The following is a 19,417-nucleotide window of genomic DNA, read 5'->3' as shown; positions in this document are numbered from 1 at the left end:
CTGACCTGCTGTGCTGTTCCAGCAATAAAGTTTCAACTTTGATCTCCAGCATCTGCAGACCTCACTTTCTCCTCACCGCACTATTTACCTGGGTGGCAACTTTCAAAGATCTGTGTACATCCTGTGTACATCCATCTTTCTATCCTTCCTGTAGCATTTGTATCCTGGAACATTAAGCTGCCAGTCCTGCCCATCCCTGAGTCATGTTTCTGTAATTGCTATGATATCCCAGTCCCATGTTCCTAACCATGCCCTGAATTCATCTGCCTTCCCTGTTAGGCCCCTTGCATTGAAATAAATGCAGTTTAATTTATTAGTCCTACCTTGTCCCTGCCTGCCCTGACTGTTTGACTCACTTCTGCTCTCAACTGTACCAGTCTCAGATCGATCTCTTTCCTCGCTATGTCCCTGGGTCCCATTCTCCCCATCTTACCAGTTTAAATCCTCCCAAGCAGTTCTAGCAAATTTCCCTGCCAGTATATTAGTCCCCTTCCAATTTGGGTGCAATCCGTCCTTCTTGTACAGGTCACTTCTACCCCAAAAGAGATTCCAATGATCCAAAAATGTGAATCCTTCTCCCATACACCAGCTCCTCAGCCATGCATTCATCTGCTCTATCCTCCTATTCCTGCCCTCACGAGCTTGTATCACTGGGAGTAATCCAGATATTACTACCCTTGAGGACTTCCTTTTTAAATTTCTGCCGAACTCTCTGTAATCTCCCTTCAAAATCTCAATCTTTTCCCTTTCAGTGTCGTTGGTTCCAATGTGGACAATGACCTCCTGCTGGCCCCTCTCCCCCGTCAGAATATTCAGCACCCTCTCTGAGACATCAGGTCAGGCAGCAGGTCAGGCAGCATCCAAGGAGCAGGAGAATCGACATTTTGGGCATGAGCCTGAAGAAGGGCTTATGCCCGAAACGTGGATTCTCCTGCTCCTTGGATGCTGCCTGACCTGCGCTTTTCCAGCAACACATTTTCAGCTCTGATCTCCAGCATCTGCAGTCCTCACTTTCTCCTAGCACCAGGCAGAGAACACACCAGTCTGCTTTTTCTCTGCTGGCCACAGAAATGTCCGTCTGTACCTCTGACTACAGAATCCCCTAACACAATTGATCTCTTAGAAGCTGACGTACCCCTTGTTGCATTAGAACCAATCTCAATACCAGAAACTTAGCTGTTCGTGCTACGTTCCCCTGAGAATCCATCACCCCCTACTTTCTCATCGCTTCTATCTGTCTCTTCAACTAATCCACTCGATCTGATAAGATGGTAGATATAATCCACAGTAACCCTTAAACTCTTTTTAAACTCCCACATCTGACAAGAAGTACATATCACTGCAAAGGCCATTTTTGCTCCTTCACAATCTACAGACCCAGAAAATAACTTTCTTATTCCTCGACAAACACTGTCCCAGGTTAAATTAATAGCTATGACTTACATTTTAAGTTTAATCAAAAGACTTATCTCCAAAAACATATAATCAAGAACAAATCCACTGTACTCACTACTGCAGCCTTTCTCTTGGACACACTTAAAACAACAATTAACTTATCTGATTCTGTGCTGTGAACTTCGCCCAACAGTTCCTCCAAGATTAGTTGTGAATTTCAGTGTTTGTTAATTTTCCCGGATGCACTCTGATGTCCAGTGATACACAAATTCAAACAGCAAAGGCAATAACTGTGCAGGTTCTCTCTCTCTCTCTCTCTCTCCTGCACTGTCTTGTTGAAACTGGATAAACACTGGTCAGTGCACAGCTGGAATACTGTGTGAGCAGTTGTAGTTCCCTTAACTGAGAACAAATATACTGGCGTTTGAAGCAGGCTGAAGAATGTTCTTTGGTTTTATCTCCAGGTATGGAACGTTTTGTTTTTTGAGGTTGAGTAAATTGGGCTTGTGCTTAATGGGGTTCAGAAAATTGAGAGGAGACCTTAATAAAAGAGAGATCTTTGTGGCTTGACAAGGCAGATACAGAGGTTGTTTCTCCCTTGTGGGAGAGTCTTGGATCACTGGGCATAATCTCAGTAAGGGATTGTCCATTTTAAGAGAGATGAGGAGGAATTTCTTCTCGGGTAGTGAATCTGTAGAATTCTTTAGCACAAAGGGCTGTTGAGGCTGAGTCATTTACTATAGTCAAGACTGAGACAAGACAGATTTGTCATCAGTAAGGGAATCAAGGATTAAGGGGAAAAGGCAAAAAGTTGAGTTGAGGACTGAGACAGCAGCCTTAGTCTTAATGCATGGTGAACCAGACTTGATGGGCTGAATGGCTGCCTTCTGCCTCTGTCTCTCAGGTTACTCCAAGAATCTGAAGTTAGAGGGGACAAATTCTCTGTAATTTTGTGATCAGGCTAGTTTCGAAATGTGGGTTTGGAGGAGATTGGAATCAATCAGCACAGAGAAAGTAATAGTGTCGTAGAGAAAGAATAAACAAAAACCTGTTGGCCTAGTCATAAAAATGCAGAGGGTCTTGGTAGGGCATTTTTAAGATGAACTAGACGTGTAAAAGACGTCATGGTGGGGAGATTTCAAAGAATCAGAGTAAGGAAGAGAGTATCCATGCTTGATGGCTTAGAAATTGAAGGATGTTCTTGGTAAATGGAAAGGATGGCATGCGATTGGAAGGTATAGAAAGACTGCTGTGAATCAAACACCAACCTTCAAGCAGAGGCACACCAGCTGAGAAGAAAAACTGGATGAAATAGTTCTTCAAAGAGGTTCCAGTACCTGTATTTTTGGGAATCGGTTATTAGACACTGGGTGAGTTTTTGGTTATTGTAACAGAAATATTTGAACACTGGTTCCTTGTTTTATTGAATTGCCTTGCAGCTGACTGCAACTTGGAAGGAAAAGTGGTGAAATATTATCACTTGAGGTGGACAATGGAAAAGTCTTCCATCATTATTACCTGGGCATACCATCAGTTGAGAAGCTGAGGAAAATGTTGATATTCCTTCTCTTTTCAACCTTGGTACTGATGAGGACAATCAAGAAATACCGATGACTGGAAAATTAAAGGATGATTTGGAGGTTTGGTTTGAGGTTTTGGAGGTCTTGAGTTTCAAGCCTTGAATAGGTAGAGAGGAAGCAGATTTCTTTGTGGGCCCGTTTTATTGGTACAAAGACTATCAAATGGGTCATTCTGAGGAGGTTGATGCCAAGTGCTGAGGACACTGCCCTAATTCTTTACAAAAATATTATCCGATAGGTCGATGAGATCCTTAAAGCCATGTTTCAAGTTGTACTGTGTTTTTCGCCCAGCGCAAAATGTGCATTTGTGGTAAAATCAGAAACCATGAATGAGCTCAGCGCACCACAGATGTGATGACGTTCATGCACAGAGCGTTTTTGAGTGAGAAATAGGTAGCCGATAGGAACAGTGGGCCTTTGTCTCCGAAACAAAGACAAGATTTCTTCGATGGCAAAAGTTGATGTACAAATAAAGCAGTCGGACTCGAAAGGAAACCCCTTTGTTTCATTGTCTCAGAATGCTGAGAGGAGTTGAAATGCTGCCATTGACCTGAGTAACCTTAGGTTCAGGAGGTGAGCCCACGGCTGGTTGTGACTACTGAGTGTACTTCAAGGTCATAGCAAGGCTGAGATCTGCCACAGTATGTTCATAAAGTTAGCATTTGTGTGAGTGAGGCACTGAGAGTTCCTTTTATCCTGTGACATGCTCCATGAAGAAGACTGAGTAGCTGTAAAAATTGTTTAAACTGAGTCTGCCCATTGACAGTCAGAATTCAATCCTTTGCAGCAGATCCTGCATTCATTTTCTCGTTTACCCAACACCACAGCCCAACCTTATTACTTCCTTAAAAAAAAAATTATTGCACCTAGTCACTGTTCTTTGTGTGGATTGTAGATATCTACCCTTTTCTGTGTGCAATTACTTTTATTATACAGTTTTGGTGTCCTTCCTTAAGCAGGTTATGCTTTGGCAGCAGTCAGAAGATTCAGTGAGTTGATTACTGGGATGAAGGATTGTCCGATGAAGAAAGATTGATAAGCAAGAGCGTTAGAGTCTGGCAGACGTGAGTTGAGGCTGGGACAAGCTTGAGGGGTTGAATGGTCTTCCCTTTCTTGGGATCCTACTTTCAACCTTACATCTGCTTGAACTGGAACAGTGGGACAGTAGCTGAGTTCAAGGTCTTGAACAATATCTTTGTGGTTCACCAAGTTGCTTTGGATTGAGTTGATTATTCTTTGTCTTGCTGTCTGGAGAAATGAGAGAAAGTGAGGACTGCAGATGCTGGAGAGTCAGAGTTGAAAAGTGTGGCACTGGAAAAGTACTGCAGGTCAGGCAGGAGGGTCAACATTTTGGGCATAAGTCCTTAATCAGGAATGTGTGGCTGCAGCGATGTAGAGGTCAATGTGCCAAACTACCATGTGCTCTCCCCTTGTCCGCTGATGTAATGGTGAGGTTGGGTTGGAGCGGAGGGACTGGAGGGCTGCACTTTTCGAGGGTGATAGGTTGGAGTGGGTGAGGGGTGGACAGGTTGAGGCAGTCAATGCCACAGCAGCAGTTGGAGATGAAGAGGTTAAGGACGGGTAAGAGCCCAGGACAGAGCATCCAAGAGAATGGTGTATGTTAGAGGCAGGAGAGGTGGTCCACAGAAGGTAGGTGGGAGTCACGTTGAAAAAGCAAGCATGGGGGCAGAGGCAGTGGAAGGAAAGTTTGATGTCGCGACACGTCACATCTGGAAGTGGCACATTGGGCCACATCTGGAAGTGGCATGGTGGTATTCTGAGAGTGACATCAGTGGGGTTGGAAGTGGTGTCGGGGCAGCAATCACGGGGTGAAAGTGATGTAACGGGCTGTGCTCGTCGAGGTTTCGGCAGCAGGACTCATGGTGACTGAGGAGGCAGTATGGTCAATGGTGGTCTCGGTCAGTTTAGTGGTGAGGGTCATAGTGGTGGCTGTAGCGGTTTTGTGGAGGCTGGGGCATTGTCAACTCTTTCCCTACCTGCTCATACCCGATATATATTCCCGGGGGGAAGTGTCTGGATTGGTTGGAGAATCCTGGGTTTGGAGCTAAGTAAGTGACAGTTTGATGTACTTATGTTCCTTGATGTCTGATAAGCTGGAGAACAAGTGTTTGTGTGTGGATCCTTTTCAGGAGTAGAATATTTGAGAGTTGGCAGGGCCTTAGCGATGTCAAGGTTGGTGTGCCAAACCGTGCCCCCCCCCCACAACCCCGGTCTGCTGATTTCCTGATGAAAGCCTTCCTTATGTCTGAAACATTACCTCTTATGATCCTCTGATGCTGCCTGACCTCTCTGAAGAAAGGCCCATCACAGTTTTCTTTCTCTCTCCCTCCCTACCAACCCATTCTGGTCGACCTAGTTCCAGTTTAGTATTTTGAGCATATCAGCAAGTCTGGGATTTGTGAGAAACATGCAGAGGTTAGCTTCATGCTGCTTCCTTGGATGTGGGTTTCTCACTTTGAACAGAGAACTTAATCCAGAGAGTTCAATTTTCGATTGATTCCTTTGAGAATTTGGCGCTGGGATGATGCTATTGTGTTATTCATTAATGTTTTCTCATGTATGAGTTAAAATGATTGCATAGGCACCTTGCCATACTAAAGAGTCTTAATTTCTGGTAAGTGTTTTTATATCATGCATTGTGAGCAATCTGTTTGACCAATATATTTAAAGTCTTGCACAGGATGTGCACTTCCTGTCCACAAACCAATCTTCCTTTGTCACAATAATTCTGTTTTTGTTATTCCAGTTTTGTTCACACTAGTTGTGGCAGTGTGGTGGGAGGCTCTGACCATTGGCTGATTGTGGTGTTGGTTTCTGAAAACTCTCCTGTCTGGAACAAAACATCGACTCCATGGCAATGTACTGAGTTGATACAAATGTGGGATTTCCTGATCCTTTTGGCCATCTTGTTGGCCCTGATAGAATTTAGCAGCACAGAATGTTGGCTGTGGCTGTGCAGTGTCAGACTTGAGAATCACTGACAGCTGCTCTTTCCAAATTGTCTTGAAAATATTTCCTTTATTATGCATTTGATGACACTTGAAACTTAGTCCTGAATCTGCTGCCACTGCTCCTTAACAAAACACATCCCAGAGCCTCACTCAGGAATAAGTTCTCCTTCTATCACCTCTGACTTGATTTGTACCAAATATTTTGTATCTTCCAGTTGCTAGTCATGTGACTCCTCTATAAACATCTTACATTGTCGGCAGTTTTAAACAATAATTGTTGAGGGAATATTGATGTTTGGCAGATTTCTCTGCTAAGTTTTACAAACCTATCACTCTGGAAGCTAAACGACTGCTTCTTTAATGTTTGTTCAATTGTAAGGCCACGGAAGATGCACTTAAAATCAGCAGCAGTCCTTGAGGGTATGGAATACCCCAGTACTCTGCAGCAGTGGTGCTCCAAGAGCATTTCATCAGACTCCTAATAGGATTGAACCAAAAGGGTCATTGTGCTCAGATTGGTTCAGTTTGTTTGAATTCTTTTGAGTGGAGAAGACGAGTCTGAGTTGGCGGTTAGTTGACATTTGGTTTGTACATTGTTACTGAGTATGCCTTGTTGACAGACATCAGCCTTAAACCCTGGAGTGAGATTATGAACAGAATATGTTTACACTTTTGTACCCGCCACACGTTGAAGTTTTGACTTGCAAATATTCTGTGTATCTCCACGCAAAGTATCCTCTGTGTAAGGAGAGAGAGAGAGAAGAAATCTTAGCAGCGAGGTTTTAAAAAGGAAAGTTGGATAAGGCTTCAGCCTGAATCTGGGAATTGAGATAAATGATTCTTGGAAATGTATTACGGGGTGAGGAATTTTCTGTACATTCTTGCATTTTTTAAATTCCAGAATTCCATCTGTTTTATTAAATTCCAATTTGGGAGTAACAAGGATTGCTGGCAGTTGCAATGAATTCTGTGCAAGGTTTTGTTTGTGTAAATTCAGTGAAAGTGAATTTCAATTCTCCCTGAATCTTGCTGAACTGGTTGGTTCACGTCTGTCAGCTGCCTGGACTGTGTTGGATTCAGATATTTGTCGATGCAGCAGTGACTGAGGAGGCAGAGGGGGAGTCTTGTTTCAGTGTGGGAGAGACTCTGACTCACTGCCTTTCATTGCTAAAGGATTTGAGAAACGATTAGTTTGATTTGATCGAAGATTCTGCAAGATGATGTCATATTTTTGAAACTCCTCACCCAGGATGGGAGGATTGTTGATAACAAAGGGAGCTGTATACATTTGTGACAGCTTTGGCTACCCGAAGCACTGGTGTCTCGATTGAGGCAGAGCAGGTAAAGATTGTTTTGCTTTGAGTAAATGGAGCGGGGGCTAAGAGGTGGAGTTAATTGACTGGGGGGCTGTTTGAGCTGCTGTATCATGCCCAGAGGGGAATTTAGCTGGACTTCGTTTGCTAAAACCCATTCTCTGCAGCTTTTTTTGGTTGCAACACAGCAATGTTGTATTAATTACCCAACCCCAGCACTGCCGAGATGGGATTAGAACAAAAAATGCAGGCAATGTTGAGCAGGTCAGGCAGAGAAACCAAGTTAATGTTGCAGGTTGATGATCCTATGTGCTTTTATCCAAGAGTGATGGCCCTTTATAATCTGCTGAACTCCTCCTGGGTTCATAGTTTCCATTGTGGGAATCCCAAGGATGTAGCCTAGTGACGTTGAGAAATGGAAACGTTTCTCTGGGTAATGGTGGTAGTGTTTGGGGATAGCACTGCTTTAGCCTAAACTGTGGTAGGCAGTGGCCTGAGAGGTGTGAATGATGCTAGAGCCTGAGCTGCTTATGTTTTAGACTGTCGATTTGTGTATAGCAAGAAGTGAAAACTGTACTGCAAGAATATGTTGGTTTGACATTTTCTCGAGGAATTGTTTTTTAAAGAGCTTGGTGGATGTGAGAGGGAGAGTTTTGCTGGTTATTTCCAGAGCTGTTGTGACTTCATGTTGTGGTGATGCTGCTGGGCATGGAGCAGTTGGTCAAAGTGTCAGGCTTACTGCAGAATTACTTGTGTGTGAATAGTTGGACAACAGTGAGATACCTGAGTGACAATGGATGATCTCTGAATTGACCTGAAACACCAGAATTAAGGAAACTACTTCTTTCTTGAAAAGTGGGGTGATTTTTTTCTGAATCCAGTGTGACTGTTCCACGCTGAAGGAAACTTTGGAAGATCGCAGACATAAACTCTGCAGCCAGCCTTTTCAGAACTTGAGAATAGAGTCTACCTGGTTCAGGAGATTTCAACAGCATTCTTGTTCAATACTTTTCCATTAAGTTCCTCACACTCACCATGTTTATTCCCTGCTATTTCTCATGTTTCTTTATCTTGTGCTCTGAAGATGGTTATAACATTTCTGTTTAATGTCAACTATTTCCTTATCTCAATTATATCAGTTAAATCTCCTCAGTTTTCATTATAATTCTTATATTTTGGGTTAGTTTACACTTATTGTATCACCTTATGCTTATCAGTTCCTTGGTCATCATTATCTAAAATTCTCCAAAAGTTTGACTTGATGCTGTGTCGGTGAAATTATAGACAACTTCTTTTAATCCAACAGTAACATCTTTGGTTGGTCACAATGGATGTTTGCTCCTTTGGAGTTGGGGTTGTAAGTTCATTCGGAATCCTCAGATATTTATTGACATGTTGATATTGTTTTGATGCCACCAGCATGGAACTTGTCAGCTCATAGAGTCGTAGAGATGTACAGCATGGAAACAGACCCTTCGGTCCAACCCGACCATGCCGACCAGATATCCCAACCCAATCTAGTTCCCACCTGCCAGCACCCGGCCCATATCCCTCCTAACTCTTCCTTTTCGTATGCCCATCCAGACGACTTTTTAAATGTTGCAATTGTACCAGCCGCCTCCACTTCCTCTGGCAGCTCATTTCATACACTTCCACCCTCTGTGTGAAAATGTTTCCCCTTAGGTCCCTTTTATATCTTTCCCCTCACACCCTAAACCTATGCCCTCTAGTTCTGGACTCCCCCACCTCAGGGAAGAGACTTTGCCTATTTACCCTATCCATGCCTCTCATAATTTTGTAAACCTCTACAAGGTCACCCTCAGCCTCTGATGCTCCAGGGAAAACAGCCCCAGCCTGTTCAGCCTCTCCCTATAGCTCAAACATCCTTGTAAATCTTTTCTGAACCCTTTCAAGTTTCACAACATCATTCCAATAGGAAGGAGACCAGAATTGCACGCAATATTCCAACAGTGGCCTAACCAACGTCCTGTACTCAATACTCTGACCAATAAAGGAAAGCATACCAAATGCCACCTTCACTATCCTGTCTACCTGCGACTCCACTTTCAAGGACCTATGAACCTGCACTCCAAGGTCCCTTTGTTCAGCAACACTCCCTAGGACCTTACCATTAAGTCAGGCCTCCAGTCTGAAAAACATCCCTCCACCACCATCCTCTGTCTTCTACCTTTGAGCCAGTTCTGTATCCAAATGGCTAGTTCTCCCTGTATTCCATGAGATCTAACCTTGCTAATCAGTCTCCCATGGGGAACCTTGTCGAACACCTTACTGAAGTCCATATAGATCACATCTACTGCTCTGCCCTCATCAATCATCTTTGTTACTTCTTCAAAAAACTCAATCAAGTTTGAGAGACATGATTTCCCACGCACAAAGCCATGTTAACTATCCCGAATCAGTCCTTGTCTTTCCAAATACATGTATATCCTGTCCCTCAGGATTCCCTCCAAAACATGCCCACCACTGACGTCAGGCTCACTGGTCTATAGTTCACTGCCTTTTCCATACCACCCTTCTTAAACAGAGTTTAGTATTGTAAGTTTGTGTAGCAGTGAGATTTAAGGTATTGAGGTTATACTACAGGTACTACCTGATCTCTTGACTTTTTTTCCCTGTTTCCAAATGTTTTGAGGCAAACATCAGTACTTAGTGATTTTTTTCAGAAGCAATTTAAATTGGTGAGAGGGCCTAGGTGGCATTGTAATGGGGAATACGGTCCTTTGTATTGTTGGGGAGCAGATTGGATCAGTACTTCATAGTTGAGTCATGTTGTAACATTGTCAGCTACATGAGGAAAACACAAAGAGGCAATGAGTGATGTTTGAAATGAGGTCAAGGATCCCAAGCTCGGATTCAGCCCCATAGAGGGTGTGCAGAGCAAATGAACAATTGATGGACAAAAAAAATGGAAAGGCAAACACAATTGTTTTGAAAGGTGGTGAAGCTCTGCATTGAGAGATTGGATAGTTCTCATTGACCTTTCTCCTGTAGTTTTGCATGAGGAATATCCCTTGCCCTCCCTCTGCATACCGCAGGATTGCTCTGTTTGCTGAAATAGACGATTGACTTTCCATTTGATCCCTTCAGAAGGGAATAGGAGTCTTGGTTGATTTCCTTTTTTTCTCAGTCTCTCCCTTTTCTTAATTCTCTTGTGCATTGCAGAGAGACAGTGTCCTCAAACAGACGGTAATTTGGAGCCTGAGATTGTTCTGGTTTATATAGACTGAGTATCACATGGGCAAGAAAAAAACTGCTTTGCAAGTTTTGCAATCCCAATTTGTATTACATCATGACACTGCATTGATATGGATCGAACTGGTCATGTGTGTGGTCATGACATAATTGACATTGATATGGGCTGAGTGTGAAAAACAACTTCTGACTCTGGGGCATGTTTTATCCAGATTAAAGTTATGTTCATGGTTGTTAAATGAAGTTAAATAATAGTTAATTTGCCTTAATAACCTGTTGATGGTCAGGACAGTTAAATTGATTGGAAAATGACAAGTCACGTTTTTATCATTTCTTGATTTTATCGGAAAGAAACAAACTTGGAAAGCTGTTGGAACAGTTGTAATCAAACTGGAAATGGTCCCCTTCGTGTTCTGGCCATGGAAGTGATACTAAAGTGTTTAAGTGTCGGGGTCTGGCAACAGAGGCCACTTGAGGAATGGCTCGTAAGCTGAAACAGTGACACGGAACCTTTGATCGAATCAAGTTGTTCTGAGACATTTGTTGTCATTTTGTTGGCAAGGCATTTGCTGATTACTTTACCATGGTTTGCAAAGCTTGGATCAAGCTGCAACAATGCAAAATGAAGAAGCAAAGAAGCATAATAACATTTTTAAGTGCTTATTCCTAATATGTAATTGCAGTATGTTTAACCAGTTTGTGTGTCATGCTACCGAACTGTACGTTAGCATGCTTGTGTTGCCAAGGGATTTCTGCTCTCCTCTTGACACATTTCCAATTGCAGTAGTGATTTTCATGCAGCATTTAGGAATTGTGAAGAAAATGAGGGAAAGCTGGTTATGAACAATCTGAACATGATCAGTCCAATCAGTTCACTGCCAGAACAATCCTGGCAGTGGGCAAACTATTAGATGAAGGAAAATGACAAAGTTGATATTTAATGGACTGGACTGTGATGTTTTATGTCTGGGCCACTTATTTCTAATGCAGAACAAAATGATGGGATGGAAGACTTTCTGCTATTTGTTTGAAGATGTTCCATCAGACCATAAACCATAAAACACAGGAACCTCATTTAACAACCATGAACAGAAGTAGGCCAGTCATCCCATTCCGTAAGATCATGGCTTGTTCCACCATTCCGTAAGATCATGGCTAATCTGATAATCCGTGTGGCAGTGGAAAGGCACAGTAGGTCAGGCAGCATCTGAGGAGCAAGAGAGTTGATGTTTCGGGCATAACCCTCCATCAGGATTGGAGAGCAGGAGGGGGCTGAAAAATAAAGACAGCTGTGGGGGGCTAGGGGAAAGGTAGATGGGATGGTGAGAGGTGGGCAAAGGTAGGAGGTAATAGTAACAATCTGCTCATCGCTCAATTTACTTGATATCCCTGGATTCACTGGATGTTTAAAAATTGCTGTTTCTGAGCCTTGAATACTTTGATTGTCTCAGCTTTGACTGCTCTGTGATAAAGAAATTATCTTGTCTGAGACAAGAAATTTGACCTCTTTTGTCTTAAACAAGTGACCCCTTACTGTGAGACTATGCCTTCTGATCAGAGAATCTTCCACATTGGGAAGTGCATCTCTGCATCAACCCTGTCAATCTAAACTCCACCAATAATACCAAACCAACCTGTTTTGACCTTTACTCTTAAGGAAATGCTTGCATACGTAGGATCAACTAGGTGAACCTTGTCTCGATTACTCTCTATGCCACTGTATCTTTCCCTTGCTAAGGCAACCAAAATTGTTCACGTTGTGGTCAAACAGTCCCAGTGACAGTTGAGTTCTGAGTGGGCGCAGGTACTAAGTGTCAAACTTCTCCAATATCAGTGAAATCAAAGCATAGTGATTGTGGGGAATGAGACCATCCTCAATCAGTCCATGATGTTGTGGCTTGGAAATTGATAGGATAAAGTGAAAGGGGATTAATTCTTGATTTGCCATGTGAAACCTAACCTGAATCAGCTTGAAAGGATTTAATTTTACCCCACACTCCAGTGATAGGTGTCACGTTATCTGTGGTTTGCAGTGTCACTAGGAGCAGCCATGTAAAGTCTTGAGGAAGTTGTGGTTTCAGCATTTGAAGAGTTCAGAGGTGGGGGAGGAATCTGCAGCCTACCGAAAGCCAATGTATACCTTTCAGTTTCCTCACAAGTTCATTAAATATTTCTCAAAAGCCCGAAATAAAGGTCGTTGGTTTACTCTTCTGTTTCTGTTTGTAGAGTGAATGTTTTCCCTTTGTTTTTGTGAGGGGCTGGAATGCCAAGGATCTGACATGAGTGGTTTGTGTTTTGATCACTTGGCTAGCCTGCCCTTGGTGGGTTGAGATTCTTTTGCTTTGTTGTGTCTTGTGGATTGTATCCCTCTGTTTGAAAAGTTGTATCTTGACATTCCAATATAGTCTGAAGGTATTATTTCATATCTCTACACTCCCCAGTGTCACATAAGTGTCTTTCTCCCCCTGAGAGGAGAGGGAAGTCCATTCAGCCCTTAAAGCCTACTCTGCTATTCAATATGATAGCTGACCATTAATCTCAAAAACCCTGCTCCTTACTTTGGTCCTTTTGTCTCTGAGAATGATATCCAATTGATTTGAAAACCTTCTTTGTTTTGGTGTCAACCACTTTCTGTAGCAGAGGATCCCACAAGCTCACCACTCTCTGGGTGAAGGCATTTTTTCCTCATCTCAGTCCTAACTGGGCTACCCTATATTGCTAAACTGTGACCCATGGTTCTGGACTCCCTGGCCATTAGGATCATTGTTCCTGTATTTAGTCTGTCTAGTTCTGCTAAAGTTTGATAGGTTTGAGATGCCTCTTTCTTCTTCACTCCATTGAATAGAGACCTAACCAATCCAGTCTCTTCACAGGTCAGTCCTGCTATCCCAGGCATCAGTTTGGCAAATGTCTCCATAGCCAGAACACCCTTCCTCAGATAGGGGTGCTTATTGAACATGGACTTGGCTGTGGCTTGTGGACTGTGTGGTAATGAGTCAAATGTTTCACTTCACCTCTCATTTTGGTGCTGGAAAATGCAGGCTATTTCTAGTGGGCTTTATTTTCCTTTCATGAACCAGTACAAAAGGGCAACTTGAATTTCCATTGTGCCTTTCATAGCTTGGGTATGTATGAAAGAGCATCACAGACTATGACTTGGAATGTTGCTCTGTTCCATAAAAAAGGTGTAGCCAACTAATGTGCACTAGATCTCACAAACAGCAATCTTATTATGATGAAATGAATTACTTTTGTGATATTGGTTGAGGAATGTGTATTACAAGGATGCCATGGAGCACTCAGCTACTTTTCAAAATGGTGCCATGAAATCCTTGTTCACGTGAGGGTAGATACTATCATCTTCACACCTCACTTGAATGACAACCCCTCCCCAGCACACACGTCCTGCTGCAGTGGAGCTTCGATCCAGACCTTTGGACTCATGAGCACCTTACTTGAACATGAATGTTAACAATTGAGCCCTACAGACCAAAAACTCCCAAATTTCAACTTGTTTTTCAGATCCCAGCTGTGGCACAACTGTTGCTTTGGGTGCCAGATTTCAAGAGGCAATTGGCCAAGATTCCTCCTGATGAGCATTATCAAAGTGGAAAATACATGCATGGATCTTGGGTGGATTTGGGGATTGGGCTGTACTACATTGTTGATAATTTTACCAAAATTCAAGATCAAAAATGCTACGTGAGAAGTGGGAGCATGGACAATACCTTCTCTGGTTTCCCTGCCCATTGAACTCAATGCTCAACAGCAGTCTGGTCCAGGGCCCTGTTGGAATTAAACAAGAAATCTTCTTTGATAGCTTGGCTAACAATTATTTCCTGTGCAACCGTCAACAAAACAGATGAATTGGTTCTGGAGCTTATTGCCATCTGTAACTTGGCTCCTGCTTTGGTCTGTAAAAGAACAGTGACTGCACTTTGTCATTTCCACAGAAAAGTATTGAAAGTAGTTTGATGTCTATGTACTCTTGTCACATTGTCTTGGTTGTTTCATAGACTACCTCTGAATTGGCTGTTGAGCACTTCAAGGCCTGCTCAGCTTGAGAAATGGGCTAACTAAATTCCTGTTCTTTTCAGCAGCAAGTTGAAAGTTGGATAGCAAAAAGTGGAAAGGAATATAAGGGACGTTCGACTGTGAGGTAAAACTGTCAGGAATGTTTGAGACAGACACTGCCTTGAGCAACTTGATTCGCAAGCTCATCAAATGAATAAGCGCCATCAAGTTTCAAATCTGAGAGCGTGCAGGGAGTGTCACTTGAAAACATTGCTGCTTTTAACCAGAATAGCCAGTTTCATTGGAACAAATCTTTGAGTATGAGAACTTGAGGGATTAAGTATTTTTAAAAGATACCCAAGTGGACTTCATAGGTCCGATAAATGAAGTTAGCTCAGTGAAGTGGACAGACAGTCCAATGTAAGAACTGTAGATGCTGTAAATCAGAAACAGAAGTTGCTGGGAAAGCTCAGCAGGTCTGGCTGCATCTGTAAAGAACAATCAGAGTAAACGTTTCGGGACCGGTGACCCTTCCTCAGATCTGATAATTTGCCAGGAAAATGTTAGTTTATATGCAGAAGATGGGGGGGGCAGCAGGAAGGGCTAAATGTTGCTGGGGATAGAACCCAGAGAGAGAGAGAGAAAAAAGAATAGTTGGAGGCACAGGAGTGGTGGTGACTTCACCACCACCTGATGCTGCCTGGCTTGCTGCTGTTCCAGCCTCCTGCTTGTCTGCTTCAGGTGAATAGTTGTTAATGGAGACTTCAGTGGCTAACAATAGGTAGTATGTAGTGGCAGACTGTGATAAGAAGGCCTGGTGTGTGGGGTAGGGGGCTGGGACATGGGCAAAGTTCAGACCCTGAAATGATCGAACTCACCAGGCCATGATTTACTTGGTAAATGCATGTCAGGCATTCCGGCAAGAGGACCAATTCAATCCATTTGTGACCAGTTCAGTCTGGGTGTGTCTATTTGTGTCAGATCAAATGTGGAGCTCACAGTCTGACATTTTGTGCTACAATATGATCTCAGCTTTGTTTCATGTTATGACTGCCACACAGTCCAAGTCTTGCATGTGTAGAACAGAATGGGCAGGCTATTGCTCCATCAACTTCAGCTGGTTTGGCAGACTTGCTCCTTTTTGTTCCTCTTCACCTTTTTTTCCACAATTATGACAGCGAAAGGAAATGCACCCAGACTTGCAGCACTGAGTGGAACGAAGTCAAGAATGATGTGGCCTTCTTTGAAAGCAAGCTTATATCGAAATGGAAAAGCACAGAGAGGAAATCCTGAACTGGCAACTGATTGAAAACTTTATCATCTTGGGTATCTTACCCTGTTTACAGCTGAACGACCTGGGTCCACATCATGCATCCATGAAAACCCCACAGAACACTCCAGGTGATTAACATAGTCATTTTCGCCTCGAAGGATAAACTTGAAATGAAGCAGAGCTGAATTGCGGCTTGTCCCTTTAAAAATCATCATATGTTACAAATCATAGGTCAATACAGTGTCAGTTTTGCTGATGTTGAGACCTGTTGTACAATTTGGCAGTTGCTCAGACGATTTCAGCTCCAGGTTAGAACATCCACCATGCTAGACTTGATTTGTCCTTCCTTTTCTCTGATGTTGAGGTGAGTACTCTTAACTAAATACATCTTTAGGTATTGTTTTGAAGAAGTGCTGCCATCTTTGCCATTCTCCAGGAATGAGCATCAGTTATATGGAATGGAACAGGATCAAGTCTGCACTGGTTGGAGCTGAAGAACACTATCTTAGCAGAAAGTCTGAGGTGGAAGGCAAGCAACAGGATGATCCTTGATCCTCTCAAATATAAACTAGTTCTGAAGAAGGGTCACTCAACCTGAAACATGAACTTTGATTTCTCTTCCCAGACGTTGTCAGACTTGCTGAGCACAGTCCTGGCAAATTGCTTAACTACAGCAGTAAATCAAGGTTTAAACTAAGTAGGTGTGGGAGTGGCAGGTTCAATTTCCTAGAATATTATAGAAAAGAGCTCAGGAGAGAGAGCTTTCCAGAACACATTACAGGGTGAAGTATGGAGAGAATCGGGAATCTCCCTTCAGAAACAACAGATATGGGGACAGCTGAGAAGGGGATTGCTCAACACAGGCCCCAGAGTGTTGTATTTAAATATGCACAGTATATAAAACAAGTTTAATGAGCTTGTAGGTCAGTTGAAATTGGCCATTGCGATGTTGTGGCTGTCAGGGGATCAGGACTGTCAAGTAAATTATCCAAAGGTAAGCATCCTATCAAAAGGACGGCGGACCGGCAGAGGAGTTGGGTTGTTGTAAGAAATGAAATGGAATCAATAATAATTAATATAAGGTCAGGAGGCTTAGAATCGATGTGGGTGGAGTTGAGGAACACAAAGGGAAAAAGGCATGATGAGATTATGGACGGGCCTCAGGCTGTGGGAAAGGAAATACGTAAAAAAAGGCATGTATCAAAGGCAACACAAGAATAATTATGGGGGCCTCAATATGCGGGTGAACTGGGAAAATCAAGTTGATAAGCAGATCCTAAGAAAAAGAATTCATGGGATGTCTACAAGATGTTTCTTTTTTTTTAAGAGCTACTTATAGTATAGTCCACGAAAGAACAGGAATTCTCGATTTGGTGATTGTAATGAGGCAGACTTGGTCAGGGAGTGTAAGGTGAAAGAAGGCCATGATATGATAGAGTTCACCCTGTAGTTTGAGGGAGAAAACTGGAATCAGATGTAACAGTTTTACAATTGAGGAAAGGTAACTACAAAGACATGAGCGAGGAGCTGGCCAGAATTGCTTAATAGGCAAGATGGTGGAGCAGCAATAGCAGGGGTTTCTGGGGGTAATTCGGGTGGCAGAGCAGAAATCCATCCCAAGGAAGAAGAAACATGCAAAGGGGGAGGATGAGGCAACCATAGCTGACAAAGGAAGCCAGGGACAAGGAAAAAGTGTATGATGTGTGAAGATCAATGGGTTTGGGAAACCTTTAAAAACCAACAGCGGATAACTACAAAATCACTAATGGGCAAGATGAAATATGACAGCAAGCTGTTTTATGAAGGAAGATTAGAAGAGTTTGGTTTTGAAGATAGAAAAGAGATAAGGGAGAGGCTAGAGTTCTGAAGGAGATAGTTGAGATCACAAAGGCACTGGTGATTTTTCAGGAATTGTTGGAGTCAGGGAGGATTCTAGAGGACTGGAAAATGATTAACGTAACACCCCTGTTTAATAAGGGAAGGGGGCAGAAGGTGGTTAGCCTGACCTTGATTGCTGGTGAGGATTATTAAAGGTGAAACTGTGGAATACTTGGAAGTGTATTGTGTTGTGGTTGTAACAGGATCAGCCAGGTGGATCTTACAGAATGAGTTTTTGACTAGGTTAACAGTCCCAATCGGGGAGTCCTGGCTGACAGATAAAAAGGGAGCGTCAGATTCTGCCACTCCAGTAGCTGGCTCTGAAGAGGCAGTATGAAAGTCAAGGACTGTTCGTGTGTAAACCAGGGGTGATTTGTTGACGGGCCACTGGCCTGTGTGGAGTTATTTCACATGGGAAAATAGGGCTCATTGATCAAGGCGAGGTTATGCCTAACAAATCTATTACAATTCTTTGCAGAGATAATGACCAAATTAGGCAAAAGAGAATCAGTGAGCATGATATATTCTGATGTGTGCCACTCAATAAGAGCCCATAGTTTTGGGCAAGGTATTGGCATGGATAGAGAATTGGCTGACTGGCAGAGAGCAGGGATAAAGGGGTCTTTATCAGCATGGCAGCCAGTGGCTTGTGGAGTTCTGCAAGGTTCAGTGTTGGGATCACAACTATTTTCATTATACATGAACAATCCAGCCAAAGGATGAGGGCGTTGTTGCTAATTTCACACATGAGTCAAAGTGGAGGGGCAGGTAGTGTTGAGAAGGTTTGGAGGCTGTAGAAGAACTTGGACAGGCTAGGAGAATGGGCACAGTGGCAGATGGAAAACAATGTGGAGTAGTGTGAGGGGATGCACTGTGATTGGAAGAAAGGAGCATGGACTATTTTCTCGATGGGGGAAGGCTTCAGAAGTCGGAAGCACAAAGGGACTCAAGAATCCCGTACTAGAACTCCTGTCATTAACATAGTTTGTTTGCAGCTGGAATGTTGTTCCACAGGGTTCAGTGCTGGATCTACTTTGGTTTGTCATTGATATAAATGATTTAGATGAGTAGTATGTAGTTTGTGGATGACACCAAAATTGGTGGTATAGTGGACTGTGGAGAAAGTTATTTAAGAATACAAACAGGATAGACCAGATCGAAACGTTGAAGTACTAAATTGGAGAAATTTTGACGGTATTAGACAAGAACTTTCAAAAGCTGATTGAAGGCAGATGTTTGCAGGTTGGAAAATGGGAAGCCTTCAGAAATGAGATAACAAGAATCCAAAGAAAGTATGCTCCTGTCAGGATGAAAGGGAAGGCTGGTAGGTATAGGGAATGCTGGATGACTAAAGAAATTGAGCGTTTGGTTAAGAAAAAGAAGGAAGCATATGTCCGGTACAGACAGGAGAGATCGAGTGAATCCTTAGAGTATAAAGAAAGTAGGAGTATACTTAAGAGGGAAATTAGGAGGGCAAAACAGGGACATAGCTTTGGCAAGTAGAATTAAGGAGAATCCAAAGAGGTTTTACAAATATATTAAGGACAAAAGGGTAACTAAGGAGAGAATAGGACCCCTGAAAGATCAGCAAGGCGGCCTTTGTGTGGAGGCACAGAAAATGGGGGAGATACAAAATGAATATTTTGCATCAATATTTACTGTGAAAAAGGATATGGAAGATATAGACTGTAGGGAAATAGATGGTGACATCTTGCAAAATGTCCAGATTACAGAGGAGGAAGTGCTGGATGCCTTGAAACAGTTAAAGGTGGATAAATC

General features: G+C 42.8%; 1 protein-coding gene across 2 annotated transcripts in view; it reads left to right on the top strand.

Moving 5' to 3' along the window:
- The window catches only part of LOC122552298 (non-receptor tyrosine-protein kinase TYK2-like), a 71,945-nt gene that overhangs the window by 17,492 nt on the left and 35,036 nt on the right, over positions 1 to 19,417 (top strand). Inside the window, exon 1 of one of the 2 annotated variants that reach the window (XM_043695022.1) lies at positions 7,096 to 7,288. The exons of the other annotated variant lie outside the window; for it this stretch is intronic. The gene's annotated coding sequence lies outside the window, so the exon portion shown is untranslated. Of the gene's footprint in view, positions 1 to 7,095; positions 7,289 to 19,417 lie in introns of those variants that run through there. 2 annotated transcript variants of the gene reach the window in all.

The sequence above is a fragment of the Chiloscyllium plagiosum genome, chromosome 8, assembly GCF_004010195.1.
Source record: "Chiloscyllium plagiosum isolate BGI_BamShark_2017 chromosome 8, ASM401019v2, whole genome shotgun sequence".
NCBI lineage: Eukaryota > Metazoa > Chordata > Chondrichthyes > Orectolobiformes > Hemiscylliidae > Chiloscyllium > Chiloscyllium plagiosum.
This window is presented reverse-complemented; position numbering and strand designations above follow the sequence as displayed.